We start from the raw sequence: 23816 nt of genomic DNA on the forward strand, positions 1-23816 counted from the left end.
TACCAGTTTCTGTAGGCTGTTTACCTTGCTAATGTTGGGGACGGGCGATCTAGATCGAGACATCCTGTCAGACGTTCCTAGAGTGGGTTCTCCTCTGTCCCGCTGACAGATAAGTCTCGTTAAGTATCCTTTTTGTATCATGTTTTGAATATCTCTCTGGAAAACTCTACAGTCATTAGTGTGATGATCATGATCTCTATGGTATCGACAATACTGCTTAGTTTCTTTGAATCGGGTATCTAACTTCTCTCCTATGGTCTCTCTTGTCAGCCCTGCTTGATCTAGAGTTGGTTCTTGGGGGATCTCTCTTCATCTTCTCCTCTGCAGAGAGTTCGTCTCCTACTGTAGATGTTGTTGTTCTGTCGCTGCTGCTTCTACTTCTCTTGCTGCCTTCTTATGGGCTCGGGCGTCTTCTTCATCCATATGCCCTCGTACCCTAGCTATCAGCTTGTTGTTCTCTAGTCCTGCTGAGATCACAACCATGGAGACCATGTTGCCAAGGTCATTGACTTCTAGCCTCTAGGTTTGGAATCTCTTGAAGTAGTCCCTGAGGCTTTCTCTAGGGTTCTGTCTCATTTGTAGCAAGACGTGGGAAGGCTTCTTCCTTTGGAGTCGGCCAAATAGTGATGCACAAAATTTTGGTTGAGCTGCTCAAAATTGTTGATGGACTTTTTGTCCAATGAGCTCCACCACATGCTAGCACTTTCCGTCAAAGTGATACGGAAGGCTTTGCAGATCATTGGCTTAGTTACCTGCTACATGTTCATTAAGTCATAAAAGTTTTAGGCATGCTTCACTAGATCTCCCTCGCTTTTGTATTTCTCAATATGTGACATCTTGAATTTGGCACAAGGATCATTCATGATCTAGTTGGTGAGTGAAGATTTCCCTCCAATAGTGTCGGCAATAGTGTTAAATGTTCGGTCATTGCCAGACTCAAAATTGGTGGTGTAAGGACCTGGAGCAGTGTAGAGTTATCTGGGACCACACGAAGCTGTCCATGCAGCACGCTCATGATCACCATGATAATAGCTAAGGCTCTCACCTGTTGCTTCCATGTACTGCCAAAGTTGTCGAGGAGTGACAAAATGAGCTTGATGGTGAAGCAGAGGAGAGGTGTGCTCAGCATAGTCCTTCGGTGTTCGTTGCTCATCTGGACCCACAGGAGGCGGAGGAGGAGGAACGAATGACAAAGAAGGATGATGAGGAGGAATTCACTTGCGAGCTCATTTATAAAGGGAGCGAACTGTTGCTGGAGAGATTGAGAAATCCTCTGAGAAGACACCTCTAACTGCTTGAGTGACATAGCTCACATGTGGCTCTTTAGTGGATGGATAGATGATTGGCCTAGACAATCAAAACCAACTATTGTATGCAAAGAAGAAAGAAGGCCCTACGATTGGCGCCAAACTGTTGATGTCAGTTATCTAACAGTGGGTTAAGTGTGAATTGTTTAAGATGTTGGGGTCCTCAATCTTCTTTAGATAGCTAGTCTTTGAGTAGCGAATCACAACCTGCACATGAACAACATGGGAGAGGGTCGAAGTTGGGATATCAGTGGTTCCTCAGATGATTAGGTTAGTGTTTAGTTGGAGTGAAGAAAAAGAGAGAGTATGTGGTGATTATTAGCAATAAATTGCTTACCTTAAGCAGTAGACATCATCTTTTCTTTATAGCAGATCTAAGGGGCAGATGCAAAACGTTGGCCAAGTCTAAGAAAGTAGCTTAGTAGGCAGCTATTTTACAAGTATTGGCTGCAAAGCGAGATGAGTTACCTAGGCATTTAATATGATGGCGACAAAGTATCCGTGGCACTGACAATGTCCGATGAGTTATAAAGACTTTCAAGGCTGGAGCAATGATAATTTTGATCATGCATTCAATGTGATGACGATCGACTATCAACGAGAGGCTCGAGGATAAACCACCTCCTGACTCATCCCTATGAGAGATTCGACAAATGATGTCTTTCATCTCGGTCACGCAAGGGAGCCGATAAGTACTACCTTTTTACTGGGCCTCTTCTCGACCCGACCTTGTAGAGTGCAAGAGGAGTTAGGTCAACTCAAATGGTGAGTTTTGAGTGAGGACGTCGTTCGACTCAGCCCTTTTTGTGAAGGGTTGAGTGTTGTAGCCGTTCAAGTCACCCTATATAGGGTGAGGTTGATCTGGTATTGAGTTAATAAGGGACATGTGTCAGCTACTCATAGACGATTAACACTTAACGATTTCTATGATATAACATAGGTGGATCTAGGATTGTTCGTGAGTTTCTTAATGATGATTTTGACCATGAAATAAAAACTTAGAATTTTATAAATAGTTTTTTATGAAATTTCTATTTCCTATTTTTTGAGAAAATAATTTTGAAATCTAAAATTTTAGGAATTCTAGATAAGTAATTTAGAAAAATATTATTTTTTAGAAATTTTTAATAATTTTTTTATTATTTATCTGCAAAAAAATTCTAAAAATTATTTTGAAAATAATAAAAAACTGGAAAATTATTAAAAACTCATTTTTGTTGTTTTTAAATTTTTAAGAAGTTTGTTCAAAAAGTTTGAAATTTTCTGATAGATTCTATAATCTAGAGTTAGTGGATTTTTAATAAAAAATAATTTTTTGAGCTTTGAAATTTAAAAAAATTATCTAAAATGCCAAAATTGATTTATAAAAATCTTAGTAAGTCTTGGAGGCTTGCGATGGGTGGCTGCCCAGGGAGAGCGCCTAGGGTGTCGTACCAAATTTAGGAAAAATAAAAAATTCTATTAAAATTGACAAGATTACATAGGATAGTTAAATAAAATATTGTGAAATCTCTTGTTTATGTTTTACGTACTGCATGTATTGTGAAATTATTTCAAGTGGAAGATTTTTAGTAGAGATGATACTATTATTCAAATACCCAATCTAGTCCATCTCTAAGAAATCTTATATTCTATTTTCAAAAAAATTATAAACCTTTGAACACTGTGGTTAGGGCCTTAGAACATCTTTTATTTGTTTGGGATATAATTTTATTATTGATATAAAATGCTTGATGAGATGAAATACTCTTCCAGGAAGAATACTACTCCACTTGAAATGTCAACAATCTGAACATATTCATACTTTGAGTGTCTTAATCATTCTCTTATAGAGGTACCACTATAATATTCTGAAGTCTGAGATTGATTAGTTATTGATACTTCTGCTGAATGATCTAATTTCTCCTAAGAGCAAGAGATTTAATTAAGTATTGAGGCGGTGATATTTGAGTAGGAACAGAGTTCAAATCGAACTTAATGATTTAAGACCAGTCAGTACAAGATCTAGGAATTAAAAAGTTGTTCAAATATTTTACTACATGGACTGCAATGAGGAGCAATCTTATTGGGGGTTTGAGGATTATCTAAATGTAAAGAGCTCCGAGGATGTTCTTAAAGTGAGATTAGATTATGTATCTCTGACGAGAAACCAAGTTCTTATTATCAAGTTAGATTCAAATAATATGTCTACTAGGTAGAATATCGAATTCAACTTTGAATGATAACCTTTATGATTAGGGATCATGAGATAGCTATAGCTGCATCATGCTAGGAGTGACAGACCCGAGCAATTATCAGGGCTTTATATAAATCTGGGAAAGATATTTATTACTTTAATTGCACGTCACAAATATGACAATATCCAAGGATGTGCAAATGAAAGTGAAATTGGAATCTAAATACTAGAGTGTGTTCAAGGCTAAATTGTCTACTTTAGCTTTGGTAGGTGAATACCCAATGTGAAGGATAGGAGCCTGGTTATAGTGGGTATGCTAAGAGATTATTAGAATGAATTCTAAAATAAACAAAGTCAATAAAAAGGTCGAAAGGCCAAATGATAAGACCAATTATTTTAACTGGAGATAAGCCAATCATTTCGCATATGAGGGTGTGCAACCGAGAAAACTTAGGACTTGTGGACTATATCTACAAGGCACAGATGGGTTCTTAGATTTTTAGAGATTGGGAGTAAAAGTTATAGGTAGGGACTATGTAGTAGTGCTGGGCATCGAAGTATATAAGTTCTTCTCCAAGTTTAGGAAACACATAGATCTTGAAATACTTCCATTATAGTTGAGAAATCGCCTCCCAATCGTTAGGCTTGTAGGATTCATGTTAATTTTTATATATGAGTGACTTTCATAGATTTACTTTTTAGATTATTTACATCACATAGGATGTCAATCTAATCTCTTAGTTGATTTTGGAATGTGACTGATTATAAGATAACGCGGTTTATCTTCTATTTTTTCTTATACTGTAACTTAAGATTGGATCTACTTTATGGTATTGTAAACTATATCACATTAGAGGATACATGTAGGCTCGCTAGGGGCGACCTCCTAAGTACATGCACCAAGATGTATTTGTCCACCTATGAGTATAGTCTCTTTGGTAAAATTGCCAGGAAATATTTTGGCAAGATCAAGAACAAATCTATCACAATTATTACACTCTTTAAACATGCAGACTTATATTTGTGAAGGAACAAAGTGGAGCACCTTATTTCCTCATATTAATATGGTATTATTTTATCTGCTAGTAATATGTATTTGATTTTGCACCTAGTTAAAGAGCTTGGATTTGTTTCAAGCACTAAATCAATAAGGTGGATAGTCAATTAACCAAAAGCATTAGTGTTTTATGCACTAGTTGTGAGATAGGGTAGCTAGTTGGCCAGTTCAGGGAACTATGTTAAGAGAAGATAAAAATCAAATAGTTAATGATAATATGTATTCTGCAACAAAATGGTGCTGCATAAGTGAGGAATATGACTCTGCTAGATGTAGTTCAGAATATATCTACCCATTTGGTTTTGGGGAGATGAAGCATATGCTCTAAACTATATATCTTCTAGATTAGCACAATTTACATCCTACGAGTCATGGATAGCTGAGGGTCAATGTTGAATCACTATGTCCATGTGGGTGCGTTGCTTACACACATATTTCTTCTCATTGGTATGAGAAGTTGAACCCTAGATGAAAGAAGTGTATATTTATACGTAATTCAGTTACTTTATGAAATGCATTTACATGTGAGCACTAAGATGAGACAATTAAGCGGTGCAGGACATGCTTAGCAAAAAGTTGTTTCTCTAGTGGTGAGAATGGACTCTATTTACATATTATTGACTTTTGTAGAATAAATGGATCTTGAACTAGTCTAAATAAACACCGAGACAACTTGTCTCTATGGAAACCTGAATAGGGGTCTATGTGCATCGACTTATGTGTTTCAAAGTCAAGGAACTAGAGCACATGATGCCCAAGTTAAAGAGTTCTACCTACAAGTTGAAACAATATTCCTGATAATTACATTTTTTATTATATTTTTAGACACTCATTATCTATCTTATTTAAATAAATATACTACTAATAATATGTTTTATCTTAATTTGCATGTTAATGTAAAACTAATGAATAAAAACCTAAAAGAATCAAACTCTTTAATTTTCTATCATTTATTGAAGTTCAAATATGAAGATAAAAGAAGGCCTAAGAAAGCTTAAGGATCCATGAAGAAATCAGGTTAAGAAATCGATATAAAATCAAATCTGTTGCAAACCAATCGATCGGCCAATTAATTGGTCAACCGATTGGTTCAGAACAAAAACAGATTACTGGCTGAGATTTAACCATTTATCTCCAAAGGTTCTTATTCATTGTTGTAGTCTATAAATAGGCATAGATGGTGAGGGGTTTGAGTGCAAAAATTATTGTAAAAAAATCTATTTGGAGGGGAGGGATACTCTTAATTGAAAAGATGTTCTAAAAGTTGTAACTTTGTTGCAATTAGTAAAAGAATTTTTTTACCTCTTCATATTTTTCTTTTCTTCTCTTTATTTGATGATGAATATGAATGAAGATGAAGACAAAGGTTTATTTTCAAGAGGCTAGAACCCTTTTGCAATGTAAATTTTTCCTTTTATCTTTTATTTTATTGTAATATTTTTTTTCTTATTTTATACATTCAAGGGGCTAGATTTAGATTTATTTTGATACCTTGTAGAGTAAATTTACTTTAATGTCTTAATTTTTACATTATTTTCTTGTATTTATTTTATAGTATAGATTTATATTCTTGTATAGTTTAGATTTCTTTTTATTTTGTTTTCTTTTTTTAATAGTTTATATCTTTAATCTTTGTTCTTATTTTTCTCTTTGTAGTTAGTTCTTTCTTTTATTCTCTCTAGTCTAGATTTTATTTCTTTGTTTTTATTTTCTAAGATGTGGAACTAATTCATAAAGGAATTCTAGAATTGTATGAAACTAGTTTAATTTCTTTTATAATTTGTGAATTACTCTTGTGTGCTTAAAATGAACATGTTTAGGATAATTAACTAGAGAACTAATCAATAGAAAAAGAATTTGATAATATATGCTTATCTTGAGTGATTTGATAGATTATGCTTATGAATTCTAGAATTAATATCTGGTTGTTATTCTTTTAATAAATGTTAATTTTACTTTGATGATAATTTGATAAGTCATGTTTTTTTAAGTGGCTTGATAGTTTATGCTTAATATATCTTAAGTAAAATATGATAAAAAGAGAATAGTGTAAATTTCTAAGTAAAATTAACTAGTGGATTCAATTCTAGTTTCCTCATATCTCTAATTGAATTCTTCATTTTTTTTACTTTCTTGATTTTTCTCTTTATTATTGATTTTTATTTATTTTTTGATTTTATTTTTCTTTATTTCTTTGTCTTTCTTTCTCCCCTCTTAATCTATTTTTTTTGTTTTATTTGCATATGGTCACAACCACTCTCTTTTATCTCTCCACAACTTTAGAACTAAATTTTGATTATCTCCTACAACACCTTCTTCATGGGATCAATATTTTTCTATACTATAACTTGATAGTTGTGTGCTTGCAACTTAGATTTTATTTAACCCCTATTAAGTTTTTAGCGTTGCTATTAGGGAGGTGCTTGTAATTAGAGTTTTTCTATTTTGGTCTCTAATTTGTGTGTATTCTTATGAAGAAACTATTTTAAAAATTGAAGATCAAGGGTTGAAGATTTAAGATTGAAGATTTGTCTTTAAGAGACTAGAACCCTTTTGCTTATGGTTACTTCTCTATCTATTATTTTCAATTTCACCTCTTTTAGTTAGTTTCTCACAATTAGAGACTATTAGGATCTAAAAAAATTTAAATTTTTTTTATTTTTGTCATACCTAATAAAATTCACCATCCACGTGGCCATTTACTAATAAGATAATAAATTCAAACAAAAACTCTTTTTCTCACATTTGTATGATTGTTGACCTTAATTAAAACACACAAAGATTTTATATTTTTTATCTTTTTGCAGTTACTTTTAATTCCTAGGGTTGCATTGCATCTAATAGTAGGAATTTACCAAAGTTATTTGAGCATCTTGATTTGACACTCACTTAAAAAAAATTTTAGGGCAAAAACCACTAATCAAGATAATGTGAAGGATTTTGTCGTACTTTCCTTAGCCCACAAATCACTAATTTCTCACTACACAAATCCAAGCCTTTTCAAACTCATTATATGTTGGCCTCTAAGGACTCGAGCTCATTAAGAAATAAGAAATTCTTAAGTGAACCAGTTTAAGTTTACTTAAATCCATTAATGTCTAATGCAAGATTTAGTGGTTGTATAAGTGCTCTACAAGAAACAATGTATTTAATTAGCTTTTGACCTTCCTCTAGTATTATCTTTACCTGGTTAACTGACCGAGCAAACTTTAATTTTTTACTAAAGAAGTTTTTTGTTAGAAGCTGGTCTAATTAAGTCTAGGCTTAACTCTAAAATTTAAAGTGATTGACACCAAGTGATTGCTTTTGATTTGTTTTAATTAGGTTTTTTCATCCTTCTCCTTCTTCTTATTATCTTTAGACCTTTTAGTTTTTTCTCTAAAAAACATAAACTTTTGTTTTTCTTAGAATTTTTTAGTTAATTAAAAAAATATATAAAAATTTTGTTTTGGTGTATGCAAGTTTGGAGTAGGGATAATATCAATCGTTTAATCCATTTTGAACCATTTTTTACAGAAATGACTAATCCTAATCCACTAGTTCTTCAAGATATGTGTTATCCAATTAGGAATATAATTCTATCTTAGATTAAACTTCCCCGATGTCAATGTAACTAATTTTGAGATTAGATCGTATTTCATAAACATGCTTCTGTAATACTTAGCAATCGAAACTATAGGTGCTTATATTTTTTTTTATATCTGAATATGAGGAAAAGTTTGTGCAATGATTAAGATTAGTGATTTATCTGAGATGCGATTCAGCTTAGATTTATTCCTTTTGCTCTTAAGGACAATGCCAAGAAATGGTTGTATAGCTTACCCACAAATTCTATCTCAACCTAAGATGAATTTATTACAGTTTTTCTGAAAAAAATTCCCCATCCATAAAATGGTTAAGCTTAGAATCAGCATTCAAAATTTTAAGATAGTCTTGACAGAGCCATTCTAGAAGTATTTTAAATAATTTAAGGATTTTCTTATATAATGTCCTCACTACGGTCTTGAAAAATGGCGATTATGCCAAATCATCTATGAATGATTGGATTATTTTTTAAAAACTTTATTAGAATCAATGTGTCAAGGGGAATTTATGAAGAAAAATGCTAATGATGCTCAGGAATTTTTAGAGAGTTTATCCGAGAAAATCATGCCATGGGAACACTGTGATTATAGAGTTTCATTAGTTCCCTAACCCAAATCTAGTAGTCTTTCCTTAGAGACAAACATAGCATCTGAAGTAAAGATGGCTACAATCACGCGTAGGTTAGGACCTTTAGAAATCAGAGAATGAACTCTAGCTCAAATCAATCAAGTTCTACTTCAGGTTGTCACAACTGCATTTCTCCTACTCGTGTTTCAAAAGAATGTCCCCTCATAGGAAACAATCAACCACTATGTCAAGTAAACACTACATTTCAGCATCATATGAATAATCTATTTTCTTCAACCTACAATCCTGGTTGGAGAAATCACCCAAAATTTGCAAGAAATTAAGGAAGCTACTCTGAACATCAAAACTTGACTCCCACTTCAACCCAACAATTCTCTAGAGGAAACATAGTTCCTTTCAGTTTTCAAAATAATTTTCAATAACCAAATCTACTACATCCAAATCAGTCTCCTCGTCATCAATCTATAGATCATATTCCTCTAAGTTCTGATCATGATAAACATCTCAATGTTTTACAAAAGGGTTTGGAGACCATGATTAAAGGCTCTACACAGATCACCAACTTGTTGACGCAAACATCCAACATTTTGAATTCTTTTATGCAATCAACCGGACAGATGCTCAAGTCCAACACCTAATCCATAGCGAGGTTAGAAAACCAACTTGGTCAACTGGCTAGTGCTATGAGTGAGAGAGAGAGAGAGAAAAAAATATTTTCGAATCAACCTGTGACCAACCCTAAGGACAATGGTCAAGTTTAACCTACCAAGCTTAAGTGAATATAATCCATTTACTACAGTAGGAAAATATCTTAATAATCAAGTTAGCATGCCTCCAAGTCAAACTGTTGTACCTAAACAAACTCTCTCTCCTTCTGATAACTCAACAATCACTCCCTTCCGATGATCAAGAACCCGAATCTGAACTTGAGCTCAATTTTGATGGGTTTAAACCAATTACCCCTACCCAAATAAACTCAAGCTTGAAAATTTCCCCTCAGGCGAAGAAAATTCTAGAAACTTTCAAGCAAGTTAAGGTCAACATTTCTCTCTTAGATGTAATTGAACAAATCCCTTCTTATATAAATTTTTTGAAAGATTTGTGTACTAAGAATAGAACAATAAATGTTCTGAAGAAAGTTTTTCTTGCTGTCAATATCAGTGACATGCTCTCAAAGCCCCTATTTTTGAAACATAAGGATCCTGGTTGTCCTATTATCTCATGTTTCATTACAAATATCTTCATTGATAAGGTATTTTAGACTTAGAGGTTAGTATCAATTTGCTTCTTTATTCGGTCTACTAGCAACTAGGTATAGAAGAACTCAAACCAACTAGATACATTTTATAATTAGTTGATACATCTGTTAAAGTCCTATGGGTGAGATAGAGGATGTTCTGATTAAGGTTGGGGAGTTTATTTTTCTAGTGAATTTCATAGTCTTGAAAACACAGCCCGTTTGCAATCGTAAAGGTCAGATTCTCATCATTTTAGGAAGACCGTTCATAGTCACTTCTAATGCTTTAATCAACTTCAGAACTGGTCAAGTGAAACTGTCTTTTGAGAATTTGACTACTGATCTCAACATCTTTAATCCAGGGAACCAACCAACTAATCAATCTCAAAAAATAAATTACATCCAGGAAAATTCTATTGAATAGATAGAAGAAGAAAATGGGTCAGATCTAAGTTTTCAGGAAATCTTTGGTGTGAAGCTAAAGATATTAGAAGAGACAGGATCAGATCAAATTTTTTAAAACAAAGGAACTATGTTAGATACATGTTTCTCTGATCTTAGTTCCGAAGAATTTTTTGTTGATAAGCTTAGGTTCTAAGAAAATAAACAACAACCGAATTTTTATACCTTAACCATGGATCTTAGGTTTGAGGAATTTTTTAAAAAGAACTAGTTGTGTTAGAACAAACTTTCATTAATAAGGAATCTAAGCACAAATTTGAGGATCAGAAATTCAAAATGCATAACACCATCGATACCTTCCATCAATTGCTACAGAAATTATTGACAACTACAAATTATACAGAGTTTAAGCACATTTTTGAGTTCATCATTCTAGATTTCTTTAAAATACAAGATAGAATCTTTAGCAATAAGGTAGGATTTGGTGTAAAATATGAGCTTTTTATTTTTAATTTGTCATTCTACATCTTTACTTTTTATCTTATAATAATACAAATAATAAAAAGAAATTATTGTTCTCTCATTTAAGAGTTTCTTGTTTCTTTTCACCAAAAAAAAGAAAAAATATATGAACATTTTTTTTGAAAAATGATGATGAGAAAAAATAAAAAATAAAAATAAAATTTTGACTTCATCCTCCTCAAAGGTAATTACAGAATTTTCTTTGTTCTAGATCAACCGAATAAATATAAGTGCTTCATTTCTCATCTGCTTTAATTTGTGCATCATAGAGTTTGCATTGAGAATAATGAAAAATTTAGGTATAGGGTTAAGGATTAGTCATTTTTCCTCTTTATTTTACCATTTTCTATCTTTCTTTTTTTATATTATTTTTTTCCTTTTTATAAAAATATTATAACTTGCCAACTTAATAAAGTTAAGTAATAATTAATCTCTTTGATGAACTTTATTTTTTCTAATCCTTAGTTAGATTTATACTCAAGTTCATCTTTCATGATAACTCTAAATAAATTGCTTAAGAAATAATTTTTAAAGTAGTATACTTTACTAAAGTCTTAACTTAGACTTGTAATTAAAAGAATGATTTTTTTGCATACTTAGCTTAGAATAGAAAATAATTTTTTCAAGTTGTCTTTAACTAAAATGATTTATATATATACTATACTAACTAACTACGTATACGCTACCTATCACTATACTATACTAGTAGCTATATATTATACCATAAAGCCCTATAAATATATCATCTATATACGTATATACATCATATCATACTACACTATTGATATTTATATTAATATACTATATTGGAGGTATACTATATGATAATATATGAGATTAATGGGTATCCTTGTCATAGGAGAGGATTTCCTCCTATGTCGCCTCTAAAATCACATGATTGAGCGACATTAATGGATGATCCCTCCGTTAAACTTGATTCTATCATATTCTAAAACCACCAAAACATCAAAGTTTGGGTGTGAACCGCGGTCGTCGTTTGACCCTATTTCATCTCACTCGTATCATTTGTAACGTTTTGATGAAATAGAACTTTGTCACATGGCTCGATGGAGGGTCAAACGACGACCGGATTCAACCGACAACTTGGTGGTGTTGGGCGTTTTAGAATATGTACCAAGAGTTCAATAGAGCGGATCATCCATAATGTGCGCCTCAAATCACTCATTAATTTTAGGAGGCGTTCATCAAGAGGAAATCTCCTCCTATGAAAGAGATACCCATTAATCTCTCCTCTTCTTCTCCTCTCTCTATATATATAGTAATATATTATATATCATATACTATATATAATATATAGAGAGAGAGAGAGAGAGAGAGAAGATTAATGGGCTATCCATATGTCATATGAGAGGATGTCCCTCATATTACAGATGATGGTGGGGCACAATGCCTCCACGGGCAAGTGAAGTAAATAGGAGAGAGAATGCGCTCATAAATCTACTTGTCGGAGACTGTACCAATCGATTGTATAGTGAGAGAATCCTCTCATATGACATATGATACCCATTAATCGTCTCTCTCTCTCTCTCTCTGATATTATATCATATATATAATATAATATATATATATGACTAGTATATATATATATATATTCACACACAACACAATCACATAGTATATATATATACTTATATTGTATATATATAATTGAATAGTATATAGTATATATATTATATATATATGCATATATATATATATACATTAAACATACCACACACACACACACGACACAGCACATACGACACACACACATCACACACACAACACAGCACGACATATACTACTATATATATATAATATATAATATATACTATATAGTATATATTTAAAACTATATATATTACTAAAAAAATATATTGAAAGAAAAACCCCTGTATTGGTTTTGAAGCTGGCAGGTTACTGCGTCCATTGTGGCGCTGGCAAGGGATTGTTTTTTTTTTTGAAAAAAAATCATCCAATACAGCATCTCGTGATCCTAACAGATCACATCTCCGTGAGCCCGAACCCAGGATCTCAATTGCGCCTTCCTCCTCCAGTTCCTCGATACCCCCAGTCATAGCCCTCTCCACCCTCCCCCCCCCCAACCTCTTCAATCTACTGGCCCACGACAACGCGGACGGACCATCGAGACCTCTCCCCACTTCCCTGCAGCCGACGCGAGCACCGACTCTGCCACGATAGCATATTGAGCATAAATCTCTGACCATCGAGACCTCTCTCCACCTTCCTATAGCCGACGTGAGCATTGAGACCTCTCATCCAAGACTCTTCGTACCGGAGTAGGAAAAAGTTTGATCATTTTTAGTTTGTTATTTGAGGTATGAAAAATTTGGATTTTGATTTGTGGGTCTTGCTTAGTTTGTGATTTGAGGGAGACCCATTTGATATTTTTTTTATTTTTTGTGATTTGGTTCATGGGGTTTTTGTTAGTTTTAGTTTCTCTTGCTTTTTGATCCGTTTGTATTAGCATGGCTTTCTTTGCATTTTTATCCATTGCATTATCTGCTCTAATATTAGGACATAAACTCTCCACTCAAATCTATATATAACTACTATACAATTTTGTTCATTGTATCAATAGTTTTTGTTTCATAAAACCCGATTTTATTATTTGTTCGTTGTTGTCATGTAATAATTCGAGGAATGTGTAGGCGTATAAAACTGCCTATGGGTCCCTTATCACAGCTCAACACGGTGATTCGACAAACCAACGAACCATCGGGTGACGTATCTAAACGCGATCGTTAGTCCACAACACCGAAGCCAAGTGACACGCGACGAAGCGGATTAACGAGGTGATAAGGCTAACGAACCGCACGCAAACAACGGAATAAATCCACTCGCGTGCGGAATCAAGCTAACGGTTCGGTGAGTCAACGAGTCATCCAACTATAGAACGGATTCGAACTCGAACACCGAAGCGGATTTACTACCAAATCAGGATCCGGTCTGCCAAATCAGAGTTCAGATCAACGACGAAGCTCAGATAAACCGCAAAACCGGAAAACGGACACCACGGCACACCATTGGGAAGACTTGGTTCTAAATGCCTATAAATAGGCTTGGTGGCTCATTGTTTTGGAGGTTGGTTTTTTGGAGCCGAAACGCTGCTGGATTGAGAACTCACCTTCGGATTTTCAAACTTAGAAGACTCGACTTCCAGATCTGGTTCTTAGCGATCATCCACGTCAAATAAGGTAGGAGTTCGAGAGAGATCAGATCTGAGATCTACACGGTTTTCCTCCGGATCAAAGCTTGGCCTTTGATCCCGAGAAGAGTCTCGATTTCGCTTGGTCGATTTCGATAACTAGGGCTATTATTTCCTTGGCGAAATACACGCCAAATAAGGCAGGAGTTTGAGAGAGATCAGATCTGAGATCTACACGATCAAAACTTGGTTTTTGATCCCGAGAAGAGTCTCGATTTCGCTTGGTCGATTTCGATAACTAGGGCTATTATTTCCTTGGCGAAATAATCCCCTCGGCTGTTATTTCCTTCGTGAGATAACACCCACTATACCGTGTAGATCTAACCGGATCTAAATCGTGCGGTGGTCCACGGATTAACCCCGGCGCAGGCAAAGAACCCACAAAAGCGAGAGACCGCAAAACAGGATCTCGCGATTCGTTCGACATAAAAGGAAAGTTGTAATTTTCATTTTCTTTTGACTTTATTGTAACCAGATCTTATAAAAAGACTGGATCTTTTGTAATCGATAAACTATTACTCAAAAGTGCAATGGAATCGAAGAACGTAATTTTTCCACGAACAATCTGGCGACCACAGTGGGAGCCATCGATCTCGCTGCCGAGATCGTTGCGTCGTAGTCGCGGATCTCAATCCCGGTCGAGGAGGAGGTCGAGTATGAATTCGACCAACAAAAGTTCGAGGAGTATCTGTCATCCTCGTCTGGATCCACCTCCCCCCTCAAGCCTAAGAAGTTCTCCTCCAGGAGAAAAGTCCGTTGGTATGAAGAAGTGCAAAATGCCAACGAAGATCTCACCCCAACTGATGCCAAAGCCGCATTGGGTGAAGCTCCACCGACCTCCAACCAGGTCAAATCTGTTCCTGCCAACGCCTCCGCCGTAGAAGGAGTAGTGACTCTTTCAAAGAGAGCCCGCCATAGGCGACGTTAACGCCTGGCGCGACAACTCGCAAAGGCGATAGAGTCCACGGACGGAATCCGCTACAACGCGGATCTGAAGAACATGAGAGACAAACAGCCTCAACAACAAATGAATGGCACCTCCTCTAAGCTGCCAACGAATGAATGAATCCGTGTCAAACAGAATCGTTCAACATTTGATGAGCGCATTCGCAAGCGCCGCGCACTGTCAGCGCAAGCACGGGCGCAAGTCCAGGAAGCCCGCAGAAGACTGCAGAAGGAAGTGGTCAAAAAGCAGCCACCAACCCGCCAAGTCTGGAGGCCAAAGTCTGAAGCGGTGATTCAGGCTAAAGAGCAACCTTTGCAGCCTTCAGCAAAAATTCAACCTCCGGCGAACTCTAAATCGCCGATAATTCCCATGGCTACTCCGGGAGATCACGCAGAATCATCCCGAAGAAAGAAGTCAGTTTTGGAGCGCCTCGGTCCACTTCCCGATGGACGATGCAAAGCTCCAGTTCAAGAACGTTTGGGCCCGATGAAGAAGCCCCGAACGACTCAACATGCTGGGGGTCGCCGCCACCTTCAACATGACAAGGAGATCAGGGCAGCTAAGCGCACCAATTTGTGCATTGAAGTCCAGGAGCCCGCTGAGAACTCACGCCCACAAAGGCATGTTTCGAGGCGCGTGACTTTTGAAAGCCCAAAGAAGGCAGTTCGCCCTCAGAAGGAAACATTGTCATCCGATGATGATAACGTTATACCTGAGAAGTCGTACCAACATACGATAGGTTACTCCGACCTTCAAGCAGACGAGTTGTACTATCGTGTTGGGGGTACGAGTAAAACCAGGAAAAGGAGTCCTCGAGAATTAGAAACTCAATGCCCCTGTTCCAAACTCATTCGGGTAGTATTGTCTGAGTGCAACTGCACCAATACAGTCCCCGAGAGAATTTCTGTTTTCGAAAGGCTCAGTACCGAAACGCCAAAACCAAGGCTGGGGCGTTTCCGACGAAGAAGAACGATGGTTGAAGATGGAGAATTTCCGAGGGTCACCACTAATATGACCAGCAAAGGAACATCGGCACGGGATAATCTCGAGTCGATTCTGAAAGCACCCCGGCGTATAACCTGTCTGCAGTCTGGAACTATCAAACGAGCAACTTATGGTAGGGTTCGGACAAGATTACCTTTAGAAGATGACAGGGAGGGACAACCCCGTGAGGCACTTATGATAAGTGTGGAACAAGTGGCCAAGATGCTTGAAGAAGCCATGGCTAAACAACAGGAGAGCTTCAGGTTCGAAATGCAGATGGCCATGCAGAATATGAGAGAAATGCATGACCAACAAATCCAAGCACTGACAAACCAGCAAGGCGAACCAAGTCGTCGCAACCAGGTTCATCAGGAAAATGAGGACACGAATGCGAATGAAGTTCATGTTTGACCCTAGAGGGGGGGTGATTAGGGTCTTATGCTAATCTAATCCGATTAAAAACCAATTAAAACTAATAACAAAATATCCTAGCAAGAATAAAATGCAATAAGATACATTAGCTAGGATAAGGCAATATGAACAAATGAATATATCCTATTAATGAGATATTACAAGTATATGAGCAAGGATATATAAACTAACACAAGGGTAAAATAAACAATCTACATAAGTGATAGGGTAATATGATGAGCAATACACAAAGGCGATATAAGATATGAAAACAAGAATAAGAACGCCAATGCAATCACAAACAAAACGATATGATCACGGAGTTCGGTCCCCACGACCTACGTCTCCGCTCCTTACCTCGAGGAGATCTCCACTATCACGACCGGGTTTTCTACGTTTACCCGAACAACGTTTACCCCTCACAATATAATCACTATGCAATCATACTTTACACACTAAGTGTTGGTCCTAGCCCGTGTCCTCCTCCTCAAGTGCTCAGTTACAACCTCTCCCTAGGCACGTCAACCGACGTCACTCCTCTTGGATTCGACCCCGTCTCTCACCACACACTTCTCTCGGTGTACAAGTGTATTACAAGTGAATCCTCACAATTAAGCACAATATAAATCAATTTGATTATTCTCTAAACAAGGTGAGAACTCAATTAAGCACAACTCTTAGTCACAAACTCACAACCCTAAATTATACTATGAATGTAAATACACTAAGCTCAATAGGTTGTGTGTGAACAAAGAGTATCAATAAAACGATTAAACTAAACTCAATATAAATCTAGCTTATGAAAATTATAATCAAAATAATAAATTGCTAGATGAGTTTAGAAACACTTCTCTAAAGATGACAAGAGAGTAGGAGAAGAGTGAATGCTCAAACACCAAAGGATGATCTCCACTTGCTCTTGTGAAATTGAATTCACAAACTCAAACCCTCAATTGCTTAAAAGCTTCTTAAACCAAACTTAAACAAACACTAAACAAGTTTAAACCCTTGTTAAACTATTTTAAAATATTCTCTTAGATATTTTAAAACTGAGGTATAAGGGGGTATTTATAGCCTCCCAATACCTCAAACAAAAGCCCAAACCAAAAGACCAAAAAACCCCTCCAACGGATACAAAAAAATAGCCGTTATGGGCATTCTGGGAGCTAGGCGGTCGACCGATCTTTTTTTCGGTCGACCGCTCGCACTGTACAAACCTGAAAAAGATCCAGAGACATTTCCGGTCGACCGGTCTGGTCGACCGGAGTTGCTGTAGCAGTGCGCAGGTGTTTTGTAAAATCAATTTAAAATAGTAAATGAACTCCAAAAATTATGAAATCTTGTGGGAATGTTCTAGACATGTAGAATAACATGTCAGAGAAAGAATTTCTGAAAAATGTTTTCCCAGTTGAGAGAAATAAATATTTGAACACAAATTTACAGTTTCTGAAAAACTGTTAACATATACGATTTTGTAAAATCAATTGGGCATAGTAAATCAACTCTAAAAATAGTAAAATTTTAAGAGAAGTTTATAAACATGTATATAAACATGTCAAAGAAAGAATTTCTTGAATATCACTTCCCATTTATGAAAAATCATCTGTTTTGTAAAACATGCACGAACGAAAAACATGATTTTGTAAATTCCATTAAAAATAACAAATCAATTCCAAACTTGATGAAACTTTATGAAACTTTATGAAATGTTTATAAACATGAAAACAAACATGTTAGAAAAAGAATTTCTCAAATTGAATTATATAACCATAAAAACTCAAAACACATGTATGTATATATATAACTATATATATGCATAGAAACCAAATACGTGTGTGTATATGATATTGAGCTTAGAGTATCTAACACACATAATATAAAACCTAAACTAAATATACCAAAGCTTGATCTTGATCTTCAATAGGCTTGACTTGATATATTTGCGGATGAAGCTAAACTTGGATCTTGAACTTTGAAATGCATAAGCTTCAACCACTATTCCACCAACCTCCATTGGATATGTTTGTTTAAGCGCAATTCCATCCATTCTCCAACAACGTTGTTTGTCTACAATGAATAGATAATACAAGCACTAGACAAACAACATTAGTTATAAATTATTTGTTAAACATCATCAAAACAAGAAGGACAACAATCTCCCCCTTTTTGATGATGACAAACAATTTACGAAAAGAGATATATGCATGAAAGAAAATGAATGTATAAATTATAATTCACATGCATATAAACTAACAAGATAGATATACTCACAATATTTCTCCCCCTTTGACAACATCAAAAAGGGGACAAAAGAATTAAGAGAGCGAAAGCTCCCCCTACCAATAAGCATAGGTGAGTATCAAACAAGTATAGGGATTGCTCCCCCTATCAAAAAGCCATATAGAATATATGCGATGAAGATCATGGCAAAACATATGTGAGCAAGCATACATGAATATGCTAAAAATTTACTCACATACATGAAGATAATGAGAACACATATAAATATGTCAATAATGAAAATAGTATCTCATTAACACAAAAAATATAAAAACCATATAAAAGAATAGATTTATGAAATCAAAAGAAGAGGAACATGAGAATCATGCAAAAAGTTTTCAAATGAAAACAATTCAACCAAAAGAAATCATAAATCAAAGTTTATATTCAAAAACAATGTTTGATCAATAAAGAAAAATTTTCTTTACATAAACTTGATCAAACCACTCATAGAATACATAAATATCATAAAGCACGAATAGATGATCCATTAGCACAAACACATAAATATCATCATATAAGTGAATTATAATGAATTCAAAAGCAACAAATCAAAACACAATTTTTAAGAGAGGCAACAATTATATCAAGCTCTTGAGCTTGTTCCAACCCATATAATCATTTTAGCATCCAGTAAACTTGATTTGGGAATAAACACCCAATAAACCCGGAGGGTTATATAAATACAAACCTCTCATCAAAATCAAAGCTAGGAATTATGAAAATAAAAGAATTTTACCAATAAAAGGAATTGTTTTCATAAAAGTTTAAAATACATTTTTCAAAACCAAGAAAAAGAAAATTAAAACACTAAAATTCTTGGTTTAAAATCAAATTTGTTTTGGTACCCAAGTATTCTTGGTACCAAAGGATTTAGGGACATAACCCCTATCAATGAATCTCAAAGCCCTAGGGTTATGAACCCTCTTGGGCACATATGGTGCACTAGCACGGTCAAAACAATATTCATTCAAATGACCCTTTCGATTGCAATTCGTGCAATGAAAAGAGTGAAAATATTTGTGTTGACCAAGTGAGCGTGCACGAAAATCATTTGCAAGGCCAAATCTACCACAAATATCACACTTAAACACATGTGGTCTATGAAAAACATTTGGCAAACTAGAATTCTTTTTCATGTCAAAGCAAAACTTTGCCAAATGGCCAAACCGACCACATAGATCACATTTATACACATTAACATGCTTATGATGAGAAATAGATGTATGTGCATGTGTGTGTGATGAAGAAGCCTTATGAGATGCACAAGAAGCATTAATCTTAGAAGATTTGTGTGCATCATAGCAAAATTTAGCAATGTGGCCTTTACGACCGCAAATTGAGCATTTGTAAACTTTGCTATACATATGTGCATAGTGAGTGCTTGGTTTTGAAGAGTTAGCACGAGACTTTGCACATAAGTCCATAAGTTTCTTGTTATTAACAATGCATGTGTTAAGAGTTGAATCTAAAGATGAAATGCGATATTTAATATTGTTCAACTCATCATTAGGCATAGAAGCATTGTCAATAGAAGTAGAGCAAATATGATCATTTTTAAATGATGTAAATTTACTTCTAATAGACTCTACTTCTAACATGGCATCATTCTTCTCATGAATTAAGCTAGCAACATTGAAACTCTAGGTAATATGATCCAATTTTAATTTTTTTTTATTTTCTTTAAGGATCACATTATCTTTAGCAATAGTATCAAATTTTGATGCTAGCAATTCATGATCGGATTTTAAATTAACATGCTTGCTTTTAAGATCAATGAAATTATTATGCAACTTAGTGTAGGCATGCATTAACCTATCATATGCACATGCGAGTTCATTGATGGATATATCACTATCGGATTCCGAATCGCTTACCACACTAGGGCTATCGCCTAGTGGCCGTGTGCATGATGATGCTCCACACTCACTTGAAGAATAATCCTCCAAACTACGTCGGATTTCCTCCAAGTTGCCTTGATGTGCTTCTATGAATTTCCATAAATTGTAAGCACTATCAAAATGAACAAATTTGTTAGAAAATGATGAGTCAAAGGCATTAAGCAAATATTCTAACAAAAGCTTGTTCATATTAAACATTCTTTTATCATTGTTACTCCACTTGGATTTTTCCGAAGTGGGTATAATATAAGCATCTTCAATAACTTCCCATAAATCGAATTGTTTAGATCTAAGAAATATGTTAAATCTAGAACACCATTGGTCATATGGGAGATTATCTATTTTAGGAGCAACAATAGGATCATAGCCTAAACAAGATGCGCAATGTATGTCCATAATAAGAAAATGTATGCAAGCAAGATACAAATAAAGCAAAAAAGAAGATTAGCACAATAAGCTAACTTGGATCTTTAACTCAAGGCGATTAGACCTTAAATCAAAGAGCACCAAGCTCTGATACCAATTGTTAGACCCTAGAGGGGGGGTGATTAGGGTCTTATGCTAATCTAATCCGATTAAATGCCAATTAAAACTAATTAACAAGTTATCCTAGCAAGTATGAAATACCACAAGAAATATGAGCTAGGATAAGCAATATGAACAAATAAATATATCCTATCAATGAGATATTACAAATATATGAGCAAGGATATATGAACTAACACAAGGGTAAAATAAACAATCTACACAAGTGATAGGGTAATATGATGAGCAATACACAAAGGCGATATAAGATATGAAAACAAGAATAAGAACGCCAATGCAATCACAAACAAAACGATATGTTTACGAGGTTCGGTCCCCACGACCTACGTCCCCGCTCCTCACCTCGAGGAGATCTCCACTATCACAACCGGGTTTTCTACGTTCACCCGAACAACGTTTACACCTCACAATACAATCACTATGTAATCACACCTCACACACTAAGTGTTGGTCCTAGCCCGTGTCCTCCTCCTCAAGTGCTCGGTTACAACCTCTCCCTAGGCACGTCAACCGACGCCACTCCTCTTGGATTCGACCCCGTCTCTCACCACACACTTCTCTCGGTGTACAAGTGTATTACAAGTGAATCCTCACAATAAGCACAATATAAATCAAATGATTTGTTCTCTAAACAAGGTGAGAACTCAATTAAGCACAACTCTAAGTCACTAATCTCACAACCCAAAATTATACTATGAATGTAAATACAATAAGCTCAAAAGGTTGTGTGTGAACAAAGAGATATAAATCAAAACTAAACTCAATGTAGTTCTAGCTTAATAACAATGATAATCAAATATATAAAAAAGCTAGAAATAGAGTTTAGAAAACTTCTCAATATATCAAGAGTTGGAGGGAGAATAGTTGAATGCCCAAACACCAATAGATGATCTCCTCAAGCTCTTGTAGAATTGAATCACAAAAACAAACTCTCAATTTGCTTAAAAGCTTTTTAAACACACTTAAACCAAACTAAAACCCTTGTTAAAAACTTTATTAAACTTGATTAAAAACCCTCTTGGTTAGTTTAAGAGTTGAAGGCAATGGGGTACTTATACCCTCTCTCAACTCAGCCAAAAACCTGAGCAAAAGACAAAACACAACCCCAAGGCAACGGTCAAAAAACTAGCCGTTGGAAGCTGAGAGAATACTCGTCGGTCGACCGGAAAATTCGTCGGTCGACCGAAAATTTTCATCGGTCGACCGGACCGGTCGACCGACAGGCTTCTGTCGGCCAGGAAACTTTTGACCTCAGGTTCGGTCGACCGATCCGGTCGACCGAAAACTGACACTCAAAAAACCTGATTTTAAAATGCTGTTTAAAAATATCAAATAAATTCCAAAAAATGTAAAACTTTGGGGAATGATTGTAGACATGATAATAAACATGCTACAACGACTGGTTTCGAAAAAGGACTTCCCAAATGAAAAATATCATCATTTTACAAAATAGTCCAAAACATGAAAACCTGAAAATTGATATTTTGATATTTTGACTTAAACAACATTTTGAAACCTTATGAAATGATTGTATAGACTTGATAAAAGATATAACATGTTGTTATGAAGTCTATAACCTAGAAATACAATATTTTCATAAAATTGCATATTCTATGCAATATATTCAAAACACTAAATATGATTTCATTAAATATAAGCTTGTTAAAGGTGAAATCATATATAGGCATATAAACATGAAACAAAATAGTATTTTCCAATTCTATTCATTTGTTTCATAGTAAAACTTGAAAACTATCAAACCAAAACATATATGTATATATATAACTATATATATACAAAAACCAAAACGTGTATGTGTGTATATGATTGAGCTTAAAGTACTAACACACATAATATAAATTCCTAAACTAAATTACCCAAGCAATGATCTTGATCTTCAATAAGCTTGACTTGGTAATCTCGCGGATGAAGCTTGAACTTGGATCTTGAACTTTGAATAGCAAGGCTTCACCGACATTCCGCCAACCTCCTTTGGATATGATCGTTGAAGCTCTATTCCATCCATCCTCCAACAACGTTGTTTGTCTACAAAACATAGGAATGCACAAACACTAGACAAACAACATTAGTAATAAATTGTTTGTTAAACATCATCAAAACAAGAAGGCCAACAATCTCCCCCTTTTTGATGATGACAAACAATTTACAAAAAGGAATATATGCATGAAGGAAATGAACATATACAAGATAATAACTCACATGCATATAAACAAACAAGATAGATATACTCACAATATTTCTCCCCCTTTGACAACATCAAAAAGGGGACAAAAGAATTAAGAGAGCGAAAGCTCCCCCTACAAATAAGCATGGGTGAGTATGAAGCAAGTATAGGGATTGCTCCCCCTATCAAAATGCCATATAGAATATAAGCAATAAAAGATCATGGCAAACATGTGAGCAAGCATAAATAATATGCCAAAAATCACTCACATTCAAGAGATAATGAGAACATATATAAATATATCAAGATGAACATATTGTCTCATATCAAAAACATAAAAACCATGTATAAAAAAAAGAAATCAAAAGAAGAGAAACATGAGAATCATGTAAAAAAGTTTTCAAATGAAAACAAATCAACCAATGAAATCATAAATCAAAGTTTAAATCCAAAAACGTAA

This window comes from Asparagus officinalis, chromosome 1 (genome assembly GCF_001876935.1).
Source record: "Asparagus officinalis chromosome 1, Aspof.V1, whole genome shotgun sequence".
Taxonomy (NCBI): domain Eukaryota; kingdom Viridiplantae; phylum Streptophyta; class Magnoliopsida; order Asparagales; family Asparagaceae; genus Asparagus; species Asparagus officinalis.